Genomic DNA, 24,002 nt, shown 5'->3' with positions numbered 1-24,002 from the left:
ACACAGAGGTAGTAACTACACAAAGTAGCCACCATTGTCAACACTTACAGACCAACAGGAACAGGTTAGGATAACCAGAATCTAGAAATACGGAGATGCTGCTCTCTGCAGCACCAGCTCCGACTTTCAAAACACATGCTGGGCGTGTATCTCTGATGTTGTTTCATGAGGCTGGTTCTAAGAGTTTGGGATGCAAATGAGAAACTGTGGCCGACTGGTATTAGTAGCATCCACTTCTGTTATCACGGTGAATGACTTTTGCTGAGGCGATGCAAAACACGAAGAAGCAAAAGTAACTTTGCCCTTCATGGACTGTCTGGTTTCCTTTAGTTTCTAATATCTGCAAAACATAACGAAGAATCCCCCAGCAAAGCAATGTGTGTTTGCAGAGTTCCAGCCACAGTACCCCAGAGTATAGAAGTGTGGGTTTGAAGCTGAGAGACACCCTAATGACTAGTTTACTCGCCAGCTGGTTGAATATCGATCGCAGTTTGCAGATAAAAGAGAAATTTCAGTCCATACAGGAGAGGAACTTTTCAAGCCTATTATATATAAGATAAACTAGAGATGACACTAGAGCTTTTACTAATTCTGTATTTTAGCTGTGTATGTTTACCTCCCTACTCATTATTCTCATAGTGGCATTCACTTTAGATGGATGATATCAAGCTTACTTCAAGGAGCTTAGAGAATAGAGAAGGTAAAACTATAAAGTGCTAAAAATTTTACTGGAAAGACTTTCCCATTTAGTACGAATACTAAATTCACGGTTTTAACACTAAAGTAATACTATAAATGAAAAAGTAAAGGAAAAAAACCACTCATCTATACTTGTATATAAGGAGTTTATAATTATTAGTTAAATATAAGCCTTAGAATCATTCTACTAACAATACATACAAATTTTATAATTATATAGTTAATATATCCTTAATTCTTATTTTTCCATAGAGAAATTCAGCACAAGAGGAATACAAACAATTGTAATATTGTAAAAAACAAAATAAATTGAAAGCATAACTAAAACTGTGGTAAATTAGAATAGTTTCACATTTTCTATTAGTCATCAGATTTCTGAAGTTATACATAATGTAAAATGCATAAACATATGTAATCAGCGATATGATAACCAAGTATTAACTCCCATGAATAATCTATGGTCTAGAATTTTAGTAAAAATAATACATGCCTCAGAATCAGATTATATTAACACATCTCTGTGTGCATATACTAATAACCCAACTTCCTGCTCCATTTCTCCCTTATTTGTGTAGTTATGGCATTTTGTGGCTCTGAGAGATGATAATAGTGTTTGAAATTATTTTGTGCATTTTTCTATTTTCTTTAATCTTGTTCATATGATTTGCTTTGGTCACTAGGATGGTGAGAAGCCATAACCAATGCATCTTGATTCAAAGATTATAGAGATACTGTGGATGTTCAACAGTTCTCTTGCTCCTGTGCACTCTATCACACACACACACACACACACACACACACACACACAAGCCTCAGTTCAATTGAACACCTAGGAGGAAGAGACTTAAACCCTATCTATAGCTTAGAGTAGAGCTACAGCAATATATCTGGACCTAAAGATGCTGATAGGTGCTGGAAGTGAGAGACTGAACATACAAATGGACAACAGCCATATCACATATAAAAATAAAACTCTCCCCACAACCTGTATGTAGCAACCAGCCAAAGAAGCCAAGCTACAACCTTTGTAGCAATCAGCCCCCAACATCCAGGGCTTGATCAATAACTAACACTTTCTTTAATTTTTGCCCCCATTTCCAGCTTATGACCAACGAAAAGAAAGCAAATATGCTCCCCTAACCAACTATATATGATGCTCCATTTCTAGTTAGCCTGCCTCCAATTCCCTTCCCAACAGGCTCCAATCAAGGCATACCTGAGTGTTCCCCATTTTTTTGTTTGTTTGTTTGTTTTGTTTTGTTTTGAGATGGAATCTCGCTCTGTCGCCCAGGCTAGAGTGCAGTGGAGCGATCTCGGCTCACTGAAACCTCTCGGCCTCCTGGGTTAAAGCGATTCTCCTGCCTCAGCCTCCGGAGTAGCTGGGACTACAGGTGTGTGCCACCACGCCCGGCTAATGTTTTGTGTTTTTGGTAGAGACGGGGTTTCACTGTGTTAGCCAGGATCACCTCGATCTCCTGACCTCATGATCCACCTGCCTCGGCCTCCCAAACTGCTGGGATTATAGACGTGAGCCACAGGGCCCACCCATTTCCCCCTTTTTTATACTGTAAAGCTTTCCTACTCCTTTGCCTGTAAATTTCTGTAAATGCAGTTGATAGTGGCTGACTCTCTTGCTATAGCAAGCTCTGAAGAAGTAGCATTTGTTTGTTCTCATTCAGGTGGTCTTTGTTTATATCCACATAAATGAGAAATAAACATACACCAGAAAGTCTTTGAGATTGCGTCTGTTCAGCATATATTAGGGAATGCTGACTATTATAGTAACAGCGGACTACAAAAGAGATTACCTAAAGGAGAGCAGGGAACATTTGGCCATAATGATTTTAGGTGGTTTCACTGGACACATAGTTTTCATAAATCCGGTAATATTCTATTCCATGTCCCATTCAAGAGAAATAAATTTTCAGAAAGATTTTATAAGCCAAAATATTGCCATATCTTGCCAGACTTCTTCTAGTGTCATCCCCTCCACCTGTCTCCCATCTAACCATGAAACTAAAAGGCAAGGAAAAAATATCTAGGTGTCATTCATCGATTTTGTATTTGTTTTTGCCTCCCCTCTGACCCCCCGACTATAGCAATGGTATTCAGCATTATATATAAACTTGTTAGACATGCAAATTCTCCATTCTACCTTGGACAGGCTTCTGAATCAGAAACTCTAGGGTGTAGTCCAGCAATACCTACTTTTACAAGACCACCTGGTGATTAAGAAACAGGCTAAAGTTAGAGAACTACTGAGTTATGTATACTATCAATCAAAAATCATTGTGCTTTAAGGTAGTAATTGCTAACTTCTTCAGAGAAATGTGGCTGGCTTCTATAGGAAAGATGAGGGAATAACAGCATATACTAATTTCCAGGTGATCCTTCATCTCCCAAAGTCTGCCTATGTATTTCTAATTAAAAACACGTTCTCTCAGTTGTTTTCAACTGGGGCACTATTGACATTTGACGTGTAGCATTTCTCTGTTGTATGTGACTACTTTTTGCAATGTGGTGGGATTAGAATATTTGGCTGCCATTTGTTAAATATCAGTAGCATTCTCTAGTCATTGTGCCATCTAAAAATCTTCCCCAGATACTTTCAGTACTCTGCACTTGTGTAGTGCTATAAAACACTGGTTGAGCTGAGACACAGGTCTTCTCCTGAGCTTGGATGAAAAATTATAGCATCAGATCTCCTTGTTTTTAGGGCTTACGACTCAAACTAGAACTAATTAATTGGATCTTCTGGGTTTAACACACTATTGTCGATTTCATCATCTCAACACTTCTGTTTGGGTGCCATGCACAATTATGAACTGCCATTTCTATTCTTCACAAATTGAAATCAATCATTTTTCTACACAAACTTCTACTTTACTCTGGCAGATTACTTACTGTCCGAATATACTCATCCTATTTTGACCATGCTCATATCCTACTCTGTGTCTATGCTTATATTCTCAGTGCCAAGGGTGCCCTTTTCTGATCCTTCCCTGGTATTTAAATATGATGCATCCTTAAATATCTAACTTAACCTCCATGTTTACAAAGGTAACTTGTCTAATTTTTCTTGCTCTCTCTTGTCTCCTGGTATTTGAACCTTGATAAAATTATTGTATGTACTACATAATGTTCAACTTTCTGACATATAATACCATCAGGGCACATATTTCAATAGATCTTTGTTACAGAAGCTCTCCATTTTAAATAAATCTGTATTTGTACAGCCACTATTCTGTTTAGAATATCTAGTTGGAGCACTATTACCATAATCAAGGAATATTTAATGGAAGACACAAATGAGAGGCCTTGACAAACTCATTTGTGAGAGAGAGGAGTAAGAAAAGAATGGAAGATAAATCCAAAATATGGGTGACTTTGAGGATAGTGGTGCCTCTGTCAGTCAGGGTTCTCCAGAGAAAGAAAACCAGTAGGAGATAATATATATAACATGTATTAAATATATATGTATATATGATATGGCTTGTGTGTGTGTGTGTATGTAGAAACAGAGAGAAAGATTTAATATAAGAAATTGGGACCAAGTGTGGTGGCTCACACTGGCAATCCTAGAACTTTGGGAAGTCAAGGCAAGAGGATGAGTTAGACCCAGGAATTCAAGACCAGCCTCAGCAACATATTGGGACCCCATAACTACAAAAAATATTGAAAAAATTATGAACCATATATAGTGGTGCATGCCTGTGGTCCCAGCTACTCTGGAGGCTGAGGTGGGAGGATTTCTTGAGCCTGGGAGGTCAAGGCTACAGTGAGCCATGACTGCATCACTGCACTCCAGCCTACGTGACATAGCAAGACCCTGTCTTGAAAGAAAGAAAGAAAATAAATAAATAAATAAGCTCATATTATTAAGCAGGTTGAGAAATCCCAAGAAGACATGCAGTAAGCAAGCTGGAGACCCAGTAGTGTTAGTGGTGGTATAATCCCAGTCTGAGTCTGAATTCCTGATAAGGAGGGATGATGGTATAAGTTGCAGTCTAAGGGCAGGAGTCTGAAGTCCCAGCTCAGGCGATAAGTCAGGTGACATTTCTTCCTACTCTGTGAAGTTTCTCAGTTGACTGGATGAGTCTCATGCACATTAGGGAGGATAATCTGCTTTACTCATTTTAATTTAAATGTTAAGCTCATGCAGAAACACCCTCATGCACACATATGGAATAATGTTTGACCAAATATCCGGGCGCTTTGTGATCCACACATGTAGACACATAAAATTAACCATCGCAGTGCCATTAACCAAAATAGTATATCTAGGAGAAATTGCAACCCTCCAAAAGAAAATAGTGAGCCAGCATGTTAATAAGAAATCCATGTAAAATTCCATGGTATGGAGTAAGAAATGTTAGCATTGGACTCAGGGATTAAAAATGGTGAAATGGAGCATAGATAAGCAATGTGGCAGTGGGCAGGCAAGACAGTTGACAAAACTTAGAGGGAGGAAATAGAAGAGTGACAAGCCATCACAGAATATGCAAACAAAACGGAAAAGGATTCATTAAAAAGCCATAATACAGTAGATTCTCATTCATGTATTCTATATTTGCAAATTCACATGCTCCCTAAAATTTATTTGTAACCCCAAAATTAATAGTTGTGACACTTTCATGATCATTCACGGACATGTGAAAGCAGCAAGAAATCTGAGTTGCCCACGTGCATGTTTCCAGCTTAGGCTGAAAGTGACCCTCGCCTTCTTGTTTCAGTTCCCATACTGTAAACAAGAGTCCTTATGTGGTCTACTTGGTGACGCATTCTTCATGTTTTTGTGCTTTTGTTGGGATGATTTCATGATTTATAATGGTTCTCAAGGTTAGTGCTTAAGTGTTGTGTAGTGTTCAGTGCATGGTGCCTAGGATGAGCCTTATAGAGAAAATATGTATTTTACATAAGCTTATTTAGGCCTGAGTAGTAGTGCTATTGACCCTGAATTAAATTTTAATGAATCAACAATGTATATTCACTAAGGCCTAATTAAAGAGTAACACATGAAACCAGGTTATATATTGGTCAATTGATGAAAATGTTATGACCAGAGACTTTCAGGAATCTAACTCTGTATTTCCCATAAGAACATTGGTTCAGTATTTGCTAATTTGGTATTTGTGGTACCTTTATAAAACATCACTACCATGAATAAGGAGAACAGACTATATATGATACATTTGTTCACACGGGAATTTAGTAATTTTAATGTGAAGAGGGAATACTAATAAATTACATTGTAGCATTTCTCAAATATTTTTATGATAAAGTCATAGGGAATCTATTTTAACATGCACATTTATCTTGAATTTAAATGTTGCCACTGTTGGTTCATACCAACCCTATTATAGTTGCTTAACAATGATAGAATCATTGTCCCAAATCCTGCTTGTTCCTAGGAATGAAGGATGATGCTCATGGAAATCCTGAATATTTGAAGATATTAACTTTAGTTTTAAATACTACTTTTCAGCTGGTTAGAGTTGAAGGGTAGCATATAATATATTCACTCATTCATTCCTCTATTTAGCAATCTGTTACTGGGCTTCTAGTAGGTGTCCAGAAACTTCTTTTGCCAAAAGTAAATGAAGGTTTTGTGGGATTCTCTTTGATTAAATAAATAAATAAATAAATAAAATAATTTTTTAAAAGGAGTATCTGGTACAGAGCCTTGGAAGAGCCTCTTGCATTGTAGAGACTGAAATTTAAACTTCATTAGGTTTTCCTCTGTGCCTTTGGTAAGATCAGCAAAGGGATCATAAAGTTTACACAAGTTTGGAGATTAATAGTGTTAAGTACAAGAAGATATGTTAAACAACAATGAAATAAGCCTAATCTATTATTTTCCTGGGGCTACCCTATTAAATTACCACAAACTGAGTGACTTACAACAAAAGAAATTTATTCTCTCACGGTTCAGCAAGCCAGAGTCTGTAATTCAGGTATAGCCAGGCTGGTTCCTTTTGGAGGCTCTGAGAGAGCTTCTTCCATTCCTCACTTGTGACTGATCATTTCCTGCAATCCTTGGCATTCCTTAGCTTGTAGAAGCATCACTCCAATCTCTGCCTTCATTGTCACATGGCCTTCATGTGACACACACCTCTATGTGTCTTTTCCTTTTCTCATAAGGACACAGTAACACAGTCATAGGATTTGGGACCCACCCCAATCAAGTATCATCTCATATTGACTACATCTGCAAAGACTCCGATATGGTTTGGCTGTATCTCTGCCTAAATGTCATCTAGAATTATAGCTTTCATAATTCCCATGTGCCATGGGAGGAACCCTGTGGGAGGTAATTGAATCATGGGGGCAGGTCTATCCCGTGCTGTTCTTGTGATAGTGAATAAGTCTCACAAGATCTGATGGTTTTTATAAAGGGGATTCCCCCGCACACACTCTCTTGCCTGCAGCCATGTGAGATGAACTTTCCCCTCCTTTGCCTTCCACTGTGATTGTGAGGCCTTCCCAGCCATGTGGAACTGTGAGACCATTAAACCTCTTTTTGTTTATAAATTACCCAGTCTTGGGTATGTCTTTATTAGCGATGTGAGATCTGACTTCTACAGGCAGTATTTCCAAATAAGGTCACATCCTGAGGTTCTGAATAGACATGAATTTGTCGGGGGGGGGACTATTCAACTCATTATATTTAGTCACTAATGGGACTCTGGCAAAGCATCACGGGATAACACTCTTGACCTGGTGCAAGGCAAAAATGTGAAGATTAAGGATATGTTGTATTAGTAACTATTGATTCTATGCTGTGGCACCAGCTATATATAATAAAGCTCACCCTTATCTGTCCTCTTTGTAGAGTAGGAGGGGAGAATTGATTAGAAGAATTTGGACTCAAGTACATCCAGCTTTCTACGTTATAGTATATATATGATACAAGCCTTTTAAAATTCCATGAGTAAGTTAGATATTACTTTGAAATGTAATATACAATTAATCATCTAAACTGATCCTGGATCAGTTTAAGGGGAATAGGAATTTTGACACACACTGTAGAGAATTTGAAGAAACTGTGGAAAATGGGTGCTACAGAACTGAGTCCCATTAAATATACATCAGAGTTTGAATTTATTTGAGTCTAAAAGTTCCAGCACTCTTCAAAACATTTTTGAAAATAAGTATCTCCATTAGAAAAAGAAAAGCATTATTTTGAAATTTTTTTTAATATTCAGCAATATTTAGCTGAACTTAGGTTCTGCTTTCAGAAATGACACACAATATAATGAAGCTACTTCAAATTTAAAATTGGGATGAATTGAACTTAACACAGTAAGATGTAGATTTTCCACATGGCAGGTGATCACCTGTTAGTACCAAAAAGAACAGGGCAAGCTAATGACTGTTTCTGTGGAAGAAAATGACAGAGAGAGGTAATCACAGCCAGCTTCAGTCAGCTTGTGGGTGTATGTGTGTACTGTGTGTTTGACATTTTAGTATCTTTAAGGTCACATATATTTCCCAAAATTGTTTTTGAGAAGAACAATAATATCTGCATTACTTAGACATGTTAGTTAAAATATGTAAATGCATTTAAATTAGTTAAGACTTTATTTTAAATTGTTCTGAGAGCTGTTACAGTGGAATCAGAGCAAGAATCTTACATGAGATTTTGGAGATTTGCATTTCATTTTGGTGTAAACACATACAAAATTCGCTTTAGTGAATAATGAGTGGCATGCTGTATTTCTTTCTGACTTTTTTGTTATTTTCTCTTGTTCCTGTTGCAGCAAATGGTTTTCATAGTCAACTCCTAGACGGGGCTGCTTAAACTATTGTAATATGTTAAGTGGTTTTATTGAGTAGTAACATGATTCCATTAACATGTCTCAGCATGAGAAAACCAGCAGTTCAGGACAAATGCTTCTGTTTGTAAACTATAATAAAACATATCTTTGAGGCTACAGCCTGACAAAGATTGCTACCTTTTATTCTGAATCTCTCCCATCTTTATCAAGGAAAGGTGTCATTCTTTTCCCTCATAACAATCCAAAACCTCTGGCATTTATAAATCAAAGAGGTAAAAATGCCAGTGAAATGTATACAGTAAGTATTTGCATGATGTTTGGACCCAGGCGTTTTTATGAAAGTTTGCTGACTTGATAATATCTAGCTATTTGTAGATTAAAAAAACAGTCAATGTCCCCTTCTAAAGGCAGAACTCATTTTGTACAATGAACATAAGGAGAGACCACCATGTACTTTTCTGCCTTTCCCTACCTCTTTAAATTAAAGCTTTGCTTTAAGAGATGCGTACGTTTACTGCAGTAAACCCGAATGATTCTACTTCTTTAATGTAAAACTAATACTTCCCAGTTTTAAATTATGTTTAGATTTCTGGTTAAAATTTGAAAAATGAAAGCCTAAATAAAAGTAGGTGACAGATTCATGGCTATTTGGATACATACACACACACACAAGTTAGGGGAGCAAGTTTAAGTAGTATTCTTGATACTTTTTAAAAAGAATGATTTGAGTAATAAACAGGTTTTAAAAGGAATTCACAACAAATTTTAGATTAATTTGAGATTTAGGAGCTATGGAAAATTCGAAAAGAATTGCAGTGTCTGACAGCTGTAGACAGCATTGTTTTTCTTACCAATTTGCCAGAAAACCATTTGCTTGATGGGATGGTGGTTACCAGGTTGCTGGGCTGTATGTAAGGTAGACTCCCTGCTACAAGAGAATGTAAAAAAAAAATATGTGAGACCTTGTTCTACTTTAATTAATTACTAGGCACGATGGATGTGTAGACTAACATGGAAGTTATTGTAAGAGTTAAAGCAAGGGGAAAGAAACACGAAAAGTGGGTCAACAGTCAAACACAGTTTTATTTTGGAGAATAAACCTGAGAGGGACTTCCAGCCTATTTTGGTCAGGAGGATTCTCTCTTAAAGACTAAGGGCGAGAGAAGTTATTATAAGAATGCTTGGAATGTTTCTGTGTGGAGGAGAAGTTGATTGCGGGGCTGGAATGTCTCTGGTTGGAGGGGAGGTTATCTTGGGGCTGGCATGTTTCTGGTTGGGGAGGGGTTTATCTTAGGGTTGGAATGTTTCTGGTTGGAGAGGTCATTTGTGGTTTATGGTCATGCTGTCCTTAGCCATTATGCTGATGCCCTTTGGATTTAGGTGGTTTTTGATCAAGGGGTACTTTCAAATGGTGGTGCTTGTCCAAGATGGTGATGCTCCTGCTCTGTCAGTTATGACTCAAAAGAGAAAACAAAATAATATTTGAATAGTAATTCTCAGGTAGGTGAAAGATGGCCAGGATGGACAAGTTCCCTCATATTCATAAAAGGCTTCAAATGTGGAGATTGATGCTTTCTTCAACCTGCTATACATTAACTTGTATTTGGGGGAGGAGATATTAAAATATGTGGTAAAACAAATAGCTATGGCATACCTTAGTTTTTAATATTGGCTTGTCATTTACAAACCCTTCTCATTATTCTGGAAGTCTAAAAAATGTAGCTCATACATTACTTTCAATGTAGGAGTAGCACTAATTTTGGGAAGAGAGAGGAGAGTCTGCAGACAGTGGATATGGATCAAATAAAAAATACAAAAAGGTAATACAGCAGGTAGCACTGTCTTCTCAGACACACAAAAAAAATGAATATAGAATTTAGGACAAGATGGCATTTTATTTTCCGTAAATATAAAAAGAGGCACTAATGAGACAAGGAAAGTTTCAGAAAAGACACAGCTAAAAATGTGTGTATTGAGAAAAAGCTTATAAAATCACTGAACATGGACTTTAAAGGTCAAAATAGAAAAGAAAATAGAGAGATGACCCATTAATTCAGATAAATTGTATAATATTAAAGAATGATAGAGAAATGAAAACAGCACATCCAAAGTTTTGCTGTGTCACTCTTGTCATATAGAATAATTCAGATGAAAAGAGTAGACCAAAATTAAGGGTAATATAAGACAATCATTAGTGATTTCTAGCCATTTTAATTAATTTCAACTCTTCGTAGTCAAAAATATAACTTACAGAAATTGAAAATGCTGATTTAATTAAAGCAGTCAAATATTGATTAACTATCAGATTCATAAAGTTTAAAGGTCAAAATTTACTTTTTAAAAATTCTCTTTTCATATATAGAGAACTGAGGCATTGGCATGTTAAGTCCATGGACATTGACCAACATGCAGAGTAAGTCCAAATCACAACTAGCTGACCATCAGCTCACTATGATTGACATCATAAACCCTGACCACCTTTGTCGGGGGTTTTTCTTCCAAATTTTTCTGCTTTACAATATTATGAGAAACCATAGACTTATCTTAGCATCTATGATATCTCAGACTTGTACCAAGTGTTTTATGTACATAAAACACTAAGTCTCATGACATCTCTGAAATGTAAGTATTCTTAACTTCATTTTATAAGACAAGAAAACGAGGCTCATAGAGATTAAATTACTAGCCTAATATCACATAGTCAATAGAGAGAGGAGTAGGATATATAGATTAAAATGCTATTCTGTTCATACTTCCTAATATTATGCCATCACTACTTTATCTGAAAAAGATAATTCTTCCCTCAGCATGTCAGCCAGCAGTGTGTGTGTAAATTTGCCTATCAGCTTGTTTTCTTTTTAAGGTGCATGGTAATCACTGATTTTCAAACTTTACTGTGGAAATGAGTTTCTTGGGTGATCTTGTTAAAAAGATGGGGCCTAAAATTCTGCAATTCTAATCTAAGTAAACCTGCTACTGCTGGTCTACAGATTATGCTTTAAGAAGCTAAATATTAGTAGTGCTATATAACACTGTGGCCCTGTGGACCCACAGCAACCTGGAAACTATTACTCTTCTGCAGTGAGATACGAAACTTGTGCAAGAATGTAAATCAACACCTGTCTTCCTTCATGGAAAAAGTGATTAAGAAAAGAATGACAGGTGAACCAGACAGTTATTCTTTAGATTTGCATTCTGACACAAGCTCTTTTTCTCATGTGACACATTAGATGGGTAACAACCAATTCCCTCACAAGCTACTTGAGAAGCACATATGTTGTGTGTTGAGAAGGGATGAGAACTTTGAGCGTGGAAGAGGAAGAATAAAGTAAGTGTTGCTGAAAAACTGTGTTACCTGTGGAAATGGACAAGCCCTGCAGTGCAGAGCTCACTAAGGTGTGAAGACATTCTTAGGGCATAGAGGAAGAAAGAAAAAGACTATGTTTGGATGTAAGATAGAATTTTCCTATTTAATAAATTTACCTTAGGCATAGAAGAGCGTTCTTCTCACACTATCTTAGCAATGCTGCTTTTAGAATCTTAGAAATGGTGTTGTCTACAGTTCTCTGATCTGACTATTCATTAGAACCAATCTTGAATGCTTTAAAAATGATTTCTGTGGAGACTATGATTCAATTAATTTGCATTTAATTGCTTGATCACTAGAACATTTTAAGCTCCTCAGGGATTTGTAATATGTAGCCAAGGTAAAAATACCTATGTTATAGATAATTAGGCCCCTGAAGACTTACCTGTGAACCTAAGCATTATTTATAACATATTTCTAAGGAAATAATATTATCATCCAGTATGTGGTATCATCAAATCTCTACAGAATACAGGAGGAACTAGACAGATGGCATTGCAGGAGCTAGAGAGGAGTAATTGCTAGGATACAACATGAATTCAGTGAGTACTACTTGGGGCAAATTAGGCTTTTTTTTTTTGGTAGTTGCTTCATTTAAGATAAATGAAATTTGCCTTATAATAATACTGCTTTATCTTTCTCTTAACTCTTGATAAAATACTATTTCATGTATATTATTGTATGATGCATTCACAATTCTGAATATTAGACATCGATAGGGATTAATCTTATTAAAATTGAATTTCTGAGATTGTAAAGACTTATTTACTTTTACGTAGTTATGTCTATTGACATTATATTAAATCTACAAATCTTAGTTGCAGAAAATGACTGATAAAGTCTTCCATTACAAATTTTTGGGCAAGGTAAAAAGATGTGGGCTGGAATATAAAGACAGTAGGTGGATCTGTAGATTATTAAATATATTTATTCAAAGTGTGTTGATGTCAACGTTGATAGAATTCTTTAACGAGAAGATCAGGATCTGCTCTGGGTCTACACTTTCAAATATTTATTATCCGTGATGTGATAAGATATAGAAGTTACGGTTGTCAAATACCCCAAGCTGAGATTGACAGCTAGAATTCCATGTACCAGAATCCGTAGTTTAAAATCCTGACAGACTGGAATAAGAGGTCAAATACAGCAAGACAAAATTTGTATGCAGATAAAATTCTGCTTAGGTTCAAATATGCCAGGTGCGTTTAAAGAAAGCATATCAATGATCCTCAAGTATCTGAAGTGTTTTTGTAGAAGAGCGTTTTGACATCGTTTGCATGAATCTCCATGACAGAACCAGCAGAATGAACAAAAATCAAGGCAGTTTGTAGCAGAATCTGAGAAGAGTTTATAACAGCACAGGAACTAACATTTTCAGAAGCTTCACCCATAGAGAGGCTTGCTGCTCTGCCACATTCTTCTACTTAGTCCTTATCGCACTGCTGGGCAGAAGGGACAGTTAACTGAGATTATGGAGGTTAGGCTTTTGTAAAAAGTCACATATGGAACATGAGGTAGACTACAGATTGGAACTCATAACTGCCTGCCTGCATTTTGCAAGAAATAGTGATCAAAATAATACATTCTTAACAATGAGAATTATTTAAACACAAAGAGGGGATCATTTGTCAACAATGTTCCAGAGAAAAGTTTCTTTTTTTTTTTTTTTAATTAAAAAAAAATTTTTTTTTATTATTATACTTTAAGTTCTAGGGTACATGTGCATAACGTGCAGGTTTGTTACATATGTATACTTGTGCCATGTTGCTGTGCTGCACCCATCAACTCGTCATTTACATCAGGTATAACTCCCAATGCAATCCCTCCCCCCCACCCTCCCCATGATAGGCCCCGGTGTGTGATGTTTCCCTTCCCGAGTCCAAGTGATCTCATTGTTCAGTTCCCACCTATGAGTGAGAACATGCGGTGTTTGGTTTTCAGTTCTTGTGATAGTTTGCTAAGAATGATGGTTTCCAGCTGCATCCATGTCTCTACAAAGGACACAAACTCATCCTTTTTTATGGCTGCATAGTATTCCATGGTGTATATGTGCCACATTTTCTTAATCCAGTCTGTCACTGATGGACATTTGGGTTGATTCCAAGTCTTTGCTATTGTGAATAGTGCCACAATAAACATACGTGTGCATGTGTCTTTATAGCAGCATGATTTATAATCCTTTGGGTATATACCCAGTAATGGGATGGCTGGGTCATATGGTACATCTAGTTCTAGATCTAATACCATAAAAACTCTAGAGGAAAACCTAGGTAGCACCATTCAGGACATAGGCATGGGCAAAGACTTCATGTCTAAAACACCAAAAGCAACGGCAGCAAAAGCCAAAATAGACAAATGGGATCTAATTAAACTAAAGAGCTTCTGCACAGCAAAAGAAACTACCATCAGAGTGAACAGGCAACCTACAGAATGGGAGAAAATTTTTGCAATCTACTCATCTGACAAAGGGCTAATATCCAGAACCTACAAAGAACTCAAACAAATTTACAAGAAAAAAACAAACAACCCCATCAAAAAGTGGGCAAAGGATATGAACAGACATTTCTCAAAAGAAGACATTCATACAGCCAACAGACACATGAAAAAATGCTCATCATCACTGGCCATCAGAGAAATGCAAATCAAAACCACAATGAGATACCATCTCACACCAGTTAGAATGGCGATCATTAAAAAGTCAGGAAACAACAGGTGCTGGAGAGGATGTGGAGAAATAGGAACACTTTTACACTGTTGGTGGGACTGTAAACTAGTTCAACCATTATGGAAAACAGTATGGCGATTCCTCGAGAAAAGTTTCTTAATTGGGCAACTGAAAAACTAATTTTAATCCTCCATTTTTTTTTAATTGCTGGAATTTTCTGAAACTGTACTCCTTTTCTGGCAACTGCCTCCTTCACAATCACATGATTATCATGGGGATTACAAGTTAGTATCACAGCTGCTCCTTGCTTCATCAAAGGTAAGTTAGTAGGGTGACCACAGAATGGCTAGGCTTAGTCCTAGACTAGACAATGAATCCTTTGCATAAGGTTTTCAAACTAGAAGCTAGAGCATGTTATCATTCTTACAGATGATTCAAACTACAGAATCTAAATCTCAGGAACTGGTGAAGGCTATGTTATGTTTTGTTTTGTTTTGTTTTGTTATGTTTTGTTTTGTTTTGTTTTGCTACATAGAGAAATTTTGTCTAGAGCTAGAGACACAGAAAGGAAGAGCCTCACGGCTTTCAGTCACCTGATTCTGTATTTTTTGAGTCTGAACTACATTCTAATCATTGGTTCACAACCAACATGAATTCAACCAGCTTAAGATGAGTTTGCCACTATTACAACTCAGTCCCAAGAGTCATTTTCTGCCAAGAATTCTAATAAATAAAGATTAAGATACAACAATGTAGTAAAACGTATTTAAAGATTAAGTCATTGCATATAAGAGCCACGATTTTTATGTAAATAATGTAAATAACAGAGGATCTCTAACAGAAAATGGCATTTATTTGGGAATAGAGAAATGCAGTGGGAAAATGTGTGCCATAGTAAACTATGTGTGTATTCAGAGAGGTAAAGGAAGATAAAGATATTTAAAGGAAAAAATGAGGAAGACTATATCATTGTTTTGAAATAATTATCCTTGGCTAAAAATATCAATAACAAGGATAACTCTAGTTTGATGTTGGTCTGGCAGTTCTCGGGCAGATGTTTTTGCAGAGGTATTTTTGTGTAAGGTTGCAAATAGGCTTTGTGGAACGTTGTGGTTTTTGCAGTCTTCTGTGATAGTTTTTGTCATCAGGCCTGTAAGCATATAAATCCTCTCTTCAAGGCTTTTGGTGGCTCTACTTATCAAGATTTTTTAAAAAACAATATGGGCTCCATTTTCATTCTGACGACTTTCAGATATAATTTAGTACTATCAAGAAAATTGTTACTTCATAATATAAAGCTTGATATTCATGCTTCTCTAAATTTTTTATGTAAAAATGATTTTTGTGTTAACATTAGTATTTAATTTTCTTAATAAAGTTACCTTAGTAATAACGGCATAGAAATATTGGAAATCCATTACTAATACAACGTACATGCTTAACTCCGCGCGAGTATGTGTGTGTGTATAAAATAAGAATGCTAATTTTAGTTCCCTATACTACTCTACAAAATTAAATTTTCTATTAAAGATATAATTGCAACTGAAAGCATTTTAAATTAGAACATTTAATGCTATATTTCCAGTGTTTTACACTGGGGCCTCAACATTAACCTTGCAGTTAACATACTTAATTAGTTGTCTTATATAAAGCTTATTAAAAATGTAAGCTTTTAATCTAATCTCTGCTCCATTTTACTCTCAGCGTCTCATACCATACTCAGAATAGTGAATTAAATGGCAATAAAATCTTTTGCATTGTGTCTATAACCACTAACCTTTCAACGATGATTTCTAAACGGAACCATGTATATGAGTGATCAATTATTTTATAAGAAGGCACTCTGATGGTTTCTGTTCAATAATCTTCTTGTAACCAACACTCTTTAATATATGTCTATACTGGTAGTTGGAATGCAAATATTATGCCAATAAATTTACACTTCCTATAATCTTTTTTTTCTAAAAACAAATGTTATTATATCCTATTGGCTATTGATGCTTTACATATTGGTAGAAATGACTTTTACATGGATATTATATTAAAAACATAATAAAAGGTAATATATTATTGTAATTTTTATATATAAAGCACAAACCTTTTCCTGAATACAGAGAAAATTTGGAGAAATTTATCTTATGATTGTCTTTCACATACCTGAAAAATGTGAAAGTGATTTCCTCCAAGGCAAAGGCTGAAATGTATCTTTATTATTTCTTACTTTCGGTAAAGTTGTGCAACAGCTGGTATTTTGAGAAAAGAAACAAAATGATGATCATAAACATAAGATGTCTTAAATATAAGTCTACATATGAATATATGTATAAACATATAGAAATAAAATTATGAATAAAATATTTTCTATTTTAAAAGGCTTTCTGAAAATAGGCCTTTAACAATTATTAGCAACAATTTTATTTTGGTAGTAGCACTACTTCTGGAGGGGTATATTTTTTTCTGGTTCTTGCATTTCTGCTGGCATTGGGGACATGCAGCTGAGAATTGTCATGTCAATAACCATAATACAGTCTACATTAATCTGGTGGGTTTTTTTAAGAAAACTGAGTAGAATGATAATCAAATTTAAAGAATTTTAAAATGAGCACTTACAAAGTATAAAAGAGAAAATTGTTGAGAACACTCTTGATACTTCCAATTTTCAAGGTCTGGTTATATTCAATTTTTGCTACAATTCTATGAACTATTCAGTGACTCTGAATATAATCTTTTTACATTCCTGTTTATTTATATCTATTTCTATATCTATGCATAAGTAAGCATGAATCTATTATTATGTCTTATCAACACCTTTTTAGTAGATAAAAATATTTGAAAAATATACTTTAAGTCCTGAAAGTAGTTAGTTTAGTGGTATCTTAATTGTAGGTTACATATATTGTTGGATATTTTAATACTGCATGTCAGTATGTGTGAATGATTTTACAATCACACATTCCTTTTAATATTAAAAACTTGTGAATTTTCCTGAAACTTTCTGGTGGTATGGAAAATATAAACACAATTTGTAGCATTTAAAATAGTTCTGTGGTATCTTTTTACATTGGGAACTTGGAAGAATATTTTAATTATAATAATATTAATCCTATGTTTTAAAATAATAAGATGGGGATTTATAACAAAAGGAACATAGACATTTATAACAATCTCTACATATATAACTGTCTATATCTGGGGCTCTATTATATTGGACACAAACCAGTAGATTCAGATTAGTAAAAGTAAAATTATTGGTAAATCTACATTATATGATTATGGCCAGAATTCAATTAAGATATCAGGAGAAAATAGGTTCACTATCATAATATCAAGCCATTTGGCAAACTTTAAGTGATGTGAAATTCTGGAATTCCAGTTAGACCCATGGACAAGTCTATGACACTCAATACTCAATGCTACAATTCTGTGAATGATCCAGAATCATTAATGCTTAAAATTTGGAAAAAAAACGTATTTTTATGTTAAAATATCTGCTAACTGGACAGCTGGAAATCATTCAACTTTTGTATAGATTACATTTTATATCTTTGTCTTATAAATTTATATAATATTTAAAATGCGGCCAGGCATCGTGGCTCATGTCTGTAATCCCAGCATTTTGGGAGGCCAGGGCTGGTGGATCGCTTGGGCCAGGAGTTTGAGACAAGCTTGGGCAACATGACAAAACCCCGTCTCTGCTAAAAATACAACAGCAAGAAAAATTAGCTGGTGTGGTGGCTGAGGCACAATAATCACTTGAATGGGAGGCAGTTGCAGTGAACTGAGCTAGCACCACTGTACTCCAGCCTGGGTGACAGAGCAAGACACTGTCAAAACAAAAAAAAAACAAAAAAAAACCTTAGATCTAACATTGGATATACATTATATATACATTCTATATATTTACATACTAGCAAAATAAACTATGTATAATACTATACAAATTATATCTATAAACTGTGTGCTGTGTCTAATTTTAAGCATTTTATATAAAGTGGGAGGAGCTGCCTAATATATCCCTAAACACAGTTATTGTAGTCATATTTAAGACTTATTCCAATAAATATTTACTAAGGCTTTGCTGTATTAAAAATTGTTATTCTTTATGAAGGAAAAGGTAAGATTGTAATCCATTGTTATCAGCCTCAAAGATGCTTAAGACATAATTGGACAGAACTATAAAATAATATTTAAATAACAATGTATCGCATTTCAAAATCTTTTTTGTTCTTTTTTTATTCGCCTTCTATAACACAAGACAATACTATCTTTTTGAATAATTCAATTTAAAATGCTAGGCTTAAAATTTGAATTAACTCCAACATGAGTTTATAAATTCAACATGGTTTCATTAGTAATAATAAAGAGAACATTTGTTTTGTTTTCTTGTTTTTAATTTTCTTTGGTTTTTGTAATGTTTTGGAGCTAAACATGTTAATTTCAGATTTATATGAACAAATAAGGACTAATCAGGAAGACTCTGAAAGAGAAGAAATGAAGACAAACTGTACCAAAAAATCAAGAAAATAATCTCATTTTAAATAGCAACAAAAAATAGGGATAAATTTAAGTAATATAGTGAAAGATTTGTATACTGAAAACTATACATATTGATATATGATATGAAGCTGTACTACTGATGAAAGAAATTGAAAAAAGACACAAATGAATGGATATATATCCCATGTTCACGGATTGGAAAAATTATTTTTTAAATGTTCATACTTCCCAAAATAATACGTAGATTCAATGCAATACTATCAAAATTCTAAGCTTCTTTCACAGGAATAAAAATAAAAATTCAAAATATTTATTGAACAAAAAGACACTAACTAGCCAAAGCAATTCTGAGCAAGAACATTGTGGAAGGCGTCACATTTCCTAAACTGTATTATAAAGCTAGTCAAAAATACATAGTAATCAAAACAGCTTGGTACTGCCATACACTCACATAGAGCAATAGAAGAGAAGAGAGAGCCTAGACATAAGCCATGCTTATCAATTAATCAACTAGTCTTTGCCAAGAGCACAAATAATATATAATAGGGAAAGAACAGTCACTTCAATAAATGGTGTTAGAAGAACTGAGTATCGACAAAGAAAAAAATTAAACTGGACCATCATCATGTATCATACTCAAAAATAAAATCAACATGAATTGTAGACTTAATTGTAAGCCCTAAAACCTTAAAACTCCTAGAAGGAAATATATTAAAAAGGTTTGACATTGGTTTTGGCAATTACCTTTTGGCTATGACTCCAAAAGCACAGGCCAAAAAATGCAAAAATCGATCAACTGGGAGTACACCAAACTAAAAGGCTTCTGCACAGAAAAAGAAAAAAACATGATGAAATGACAACCTATGGATTGACAGAAAATGTTTGCAAACCATATATCTGATAAGAGGTTAATATTAAAAATACATAAGGAACACATACACACTCAGAGGCAATAAAAAGAATAACCTGGGTTTAAAATAGACATGAATAGTAGACATTTTCTCAAAGAAGAAATACGAATGGCAAGAGGTATATGAAAAATGCTCAACACTCTAATCATCAGTAGTTTTCATTAAATAAAAACTACAGTGGGGTATCACTTTATACCCGTTAGGATGGCCATTATAAAAATACAAAAGATAATGAGTTTTGGTGAGAATGTGGAGAAAAGGGAATTCTAGTATACTGATTTGGGGAATGCAAATTAATATAGCCATTAGGGAAGACAGTGTGTAGTTTCCTCACTGTTAAAAACAGAACTACCCTATGACCCAGGAATCTCACTTCTGGCTTTATATCCAAAAAATTTGAAATCAGTGTGTCAAGGAAATAGGTGCACTCCTACGTTCATGGCTACATATTTACAATAGCCAATGTATGGCAACAATCTAAGTACCTGGTAAATAGATGGAGAAAGAAATTGTGAAATATTACTCAGCCCTTATAAAGAAGCCAATTCTGCCCTCTGAAACTTGAGTGAAACTGGAGGACATTATGTCAAGTGAAATAAGCCAGACCGAGAAAGAAAAATACTGTCTAATCTCACCTATATCTGGAATCTAAAAAAGTCAAATGTATAGAAGCAGAAAGTAGAATGGTAGTTAACAATGGTGTGGGGATGGAGAGATGTTAGTCAAAGTGTACAAAGTCTCAGTTAGGTAGAATGAGTACGTTCTAGAGATTTAATGTATAGCATAATGACTATAGTTAATAATGTTATATTATGTACTTGAAATTTACTAAAAGAGTAGATCTTAAATGTTTTCACCACAAGCACAAGAGTCAATATGTAAGAGGGTGGATATGGGTTAATGAGCTTGGCTGTAGTCATAATATCACTACATATAATACAGCATGTCACCATTATATCTACAACGCTATACACCTTAAATATATACACATTTTAATAAAAACGGTAGAAATTAATATTATAAAGCCAAATGAATGAAAGAGAAGGCCAAAAATTGAGGGAAAACTGAATAATAATCTTGAAAAAAATAAAATTACATTTGTAAGTCAAAAGGACACTTTTTAAAAGAAGAAAAAAAGTAGAAAATAAAATAATAAAAATAAAAACGATGGGAAAATGTCTTCATAGTATTGAAATAGAAAGTCTTTTCTAATAATATTAAAATTCTGAAGATATATATGAAAATATTGATAATCATGACTTCATAAAAGTCAAGAACTTCTACGTGTTACTTCACACCATGCACCTATTCAAAAGAGAAAACACAAAACTTGAAATTAAAAGGTGTTTGTATCTCATACTTTGTTAAAGAGATAATATCTAATTACATGAAGAGTTTCTAGAAGTCAATGAGAAAAGGTTCAAAACTCTTACTACAAATGAGCAAAACTATAGAATATTCAGTCACAGATAAATGTAGCTGTTCTTTAAACAGATGAAGAAATGTTCAACCTCACTTCTAATAAGATAAAATTACATTTAAAATTACACCAAGCCACTCTCTTCCCAAATACATAATATATTGATTCAAATCCCATAGTGAGATTACATAATACATTGGTGAGGCTGTGAGGAAACAGGAAGTTTTATATATTTCCATTTGCATATTAAATTTCTACCATCTCTATGTAGAAAATGTGACAATATCTTTCACAATTATAAATGTGTATAACCTTTTAATCTGCATGTCTACTTCTGCTTGTTCTCCTGGGAAATGACTTCAATAGCTTTCCATTAAAGTAGTCTTTAAATATTAAATTATTTGTAATATGCTATTAAGAAGGCACTGGTTAAATAATTATGGATTCCCATAAAGTGGAAAATATGTTTCTGTACAAAATAATGAGAAATGTATATATTAGTATTTGTATACTACTATTAAATGAAGAAAGTGAGGTACAGAAGTGTGTGATTGTATGCTACTTTATGTGTAATAAGGGGGAATAGATTTTACATCCTTTGTCACATGTAGATATAGAAAAAATCAAAAAGTAGAGGCAGAAAAATAATTAACTTTTTGTATGTTTTGGTAGATGTGGATGTTAAGTAGAGGTGGGGTTCAGGATAGATTTTTCACTAAGTATAATGATGATTTAATATAAATATATGTAATATGTAATATATACATGTACATGTTATATGTGCATATATAGAGAGATATGACACACACGTATACACACCACAAAACCCACATATATATGATGTTTAAATGCAGAAACCCCTGAAAGATAAGATTTGAAATTTTACCTGGTCATATGAAAATGATTCTTTCACTCTTTGTTGGAATAATTATCTCTAACACAAAGGAAATATCCATGTAGCCAATCTAGCATTCTCTCTCATAGCGACTGAGAATTTAGCTTTGCTGTCTCCATGTTCTTGATATGATGCCAATGTTTTGACAGTGGGTTTGGCAATGAAAAGATTGCCGTGGGCTTGAACCCTGGATGTGTGTATATGGCAGGACATTATGGACTCATTCCAGGCGCACTGGGGAAAAATCCATCTGCACAATAGGAAACACAGACTGAGACATCTATATTTGCACATGCTGAATCGCCCCAGATTTTTCCCAATATTTCAGTATGTTTTGTATATTTCCTCAGTCATTAAGGAACATGTTTGAGCTAGGCTTTTAAAGTTTGTTGAAACAAAGGGCACAGAGCCCTTGGTAAGTATTTATTTCTACAATAAACTATAACCTTTTTCAATCATAAGAAACCAGCACTCTCTATTTTTGCTTCAATATGGAAAATTGTGTATATTCATTATATGAGAAATTTGTGAAAGACGCCCCAAATTACGGTGTTATAGAATGCAGCCACAATGACGTATTTGACACTGAGAGAACAGCAATGCCAAGTTCTTATAGAAATGCCCCTTGAGCAATATACAATACTTGATAGTGTGCTCAGCACATTATATAATTTTTTTCTTTTATGGCATATTTTGCATAAAGAAAATTTTCTATTACAGTAGATGCTCTTCAGTGATTGCTGTTATAACAATAATACCTCCTATAATGGGCTATTTTATAATCCATGACACTATTTTATTCATATTATCTCATTTGTTCCTTGCTGAGGTTAATAGCATTTTTAAGAAGACGAAATTAACTTAAGGAATGTCTGTGGCTTGACCAAAGCCAAATATGAAATAAATATAGATAGAGACTTGAACCTAGATTTTCAGACATCTAATTCTGCACCCTTTTATATTTTGTTAGGTCTTCAAAAAATGACACATTCCAAAATGCTCTAAATTTTTCACTAGATACAGGTGTCTCACGAGGGTACCATACACCTTAAATTTTAATCACTGATGTTACTCTGCAAGGGCGTCTTTGAAACTTGTTATATTTGGGAATGAGGGTAAGCATTTCACATACTTAGTGAAAGGAATTTACTCCTGCTCCTGCTAAATTGCCTGTGCCTTTAAGTACCTTAAAATACCAAAGGCCCTGAATCCATACCATCATAAAGTAGGCTGCTAATTTGAATATCGCTTAGGAACTCTGAATACCCTTCTCATCATCCACCTCAATTATAGCCAAGTGAAAAAGACAGGAAAGTGCCTCTCAGGCACTAGAACCAGAGAAAGCCTCAGGCGGGAGTTCCTGTGATGCCTGCACAGCTGTATTGGGTAAAAGCTATGTACTAATAATTTCTGCATATGTCTTCTAAATATTTTTTTAATTCATGTCTGCCTTTGTGTATTCTTTATTACTGAAGACAGAGGACTTGTCTGTTAGCTTTAGCTCAGTGGACTATGAGATGTCATCTGCTGTCCCAGTAGAGAGGTAAACAGAAGGCAAACGTCCTGGAATTTGAGCTTGTTTGGTAATTGGGTGAAATTCGGAATCTTATAATGTGTTAGAATCAGTATCAGTATACCCCTTGACAGCTTCATTGCCAGAAGTGTGGACTGTGAACGGATTAAAGTTAATTATATAGACACAGAAACTTATATTATTGGGATATGGAAGTGTCCTCAAACACACACACACACACACACACACTCTCTCTC

General features: G+C 34.7%; 1 long non-coding RNA gene across 1 annotated transcript; it reads right to left on the bottom strand.

Moving 5' to 3' along the window:
* Positions 1-259: 259 nt before the first annotated feature.
* LOC101025220 lies at positions 260-22,312 on the bottom strand. The gene is made up of 4 exons (XR_004181997.1): positions 22,224-22,312; positions 19,751-19,829; positions 16,667-16,752; positions 260-340 (listed from the first exon to the last, which is right to left on the bottom strand). It is a non-coding gene; the product is annotated as an uncharacterized LOC101025220 (long non-coding RNA).
* Positions 22,313-24,002: the final 1,690 nt, after the last annotated feature.

The sequence above is a fragment of the Papio anubis genome, chromosome 2, assembly GCF_008728515.1.
Source record: "Papio anubis isolate 15944 chromosome 2, Panubis1.0, whole genome shotgun sequence".
Lineage (NCBI taxonomy): Eukaryota > Metazoa > Chordata > Mammalia > Primates > Cercopithecidae > Papio > Papio anubis.
The sequence above is the reverse complement of the archived record's forward strand: the minus strand, read 5'-3'. Positions and strand labels throughout refer to the sequence as shown.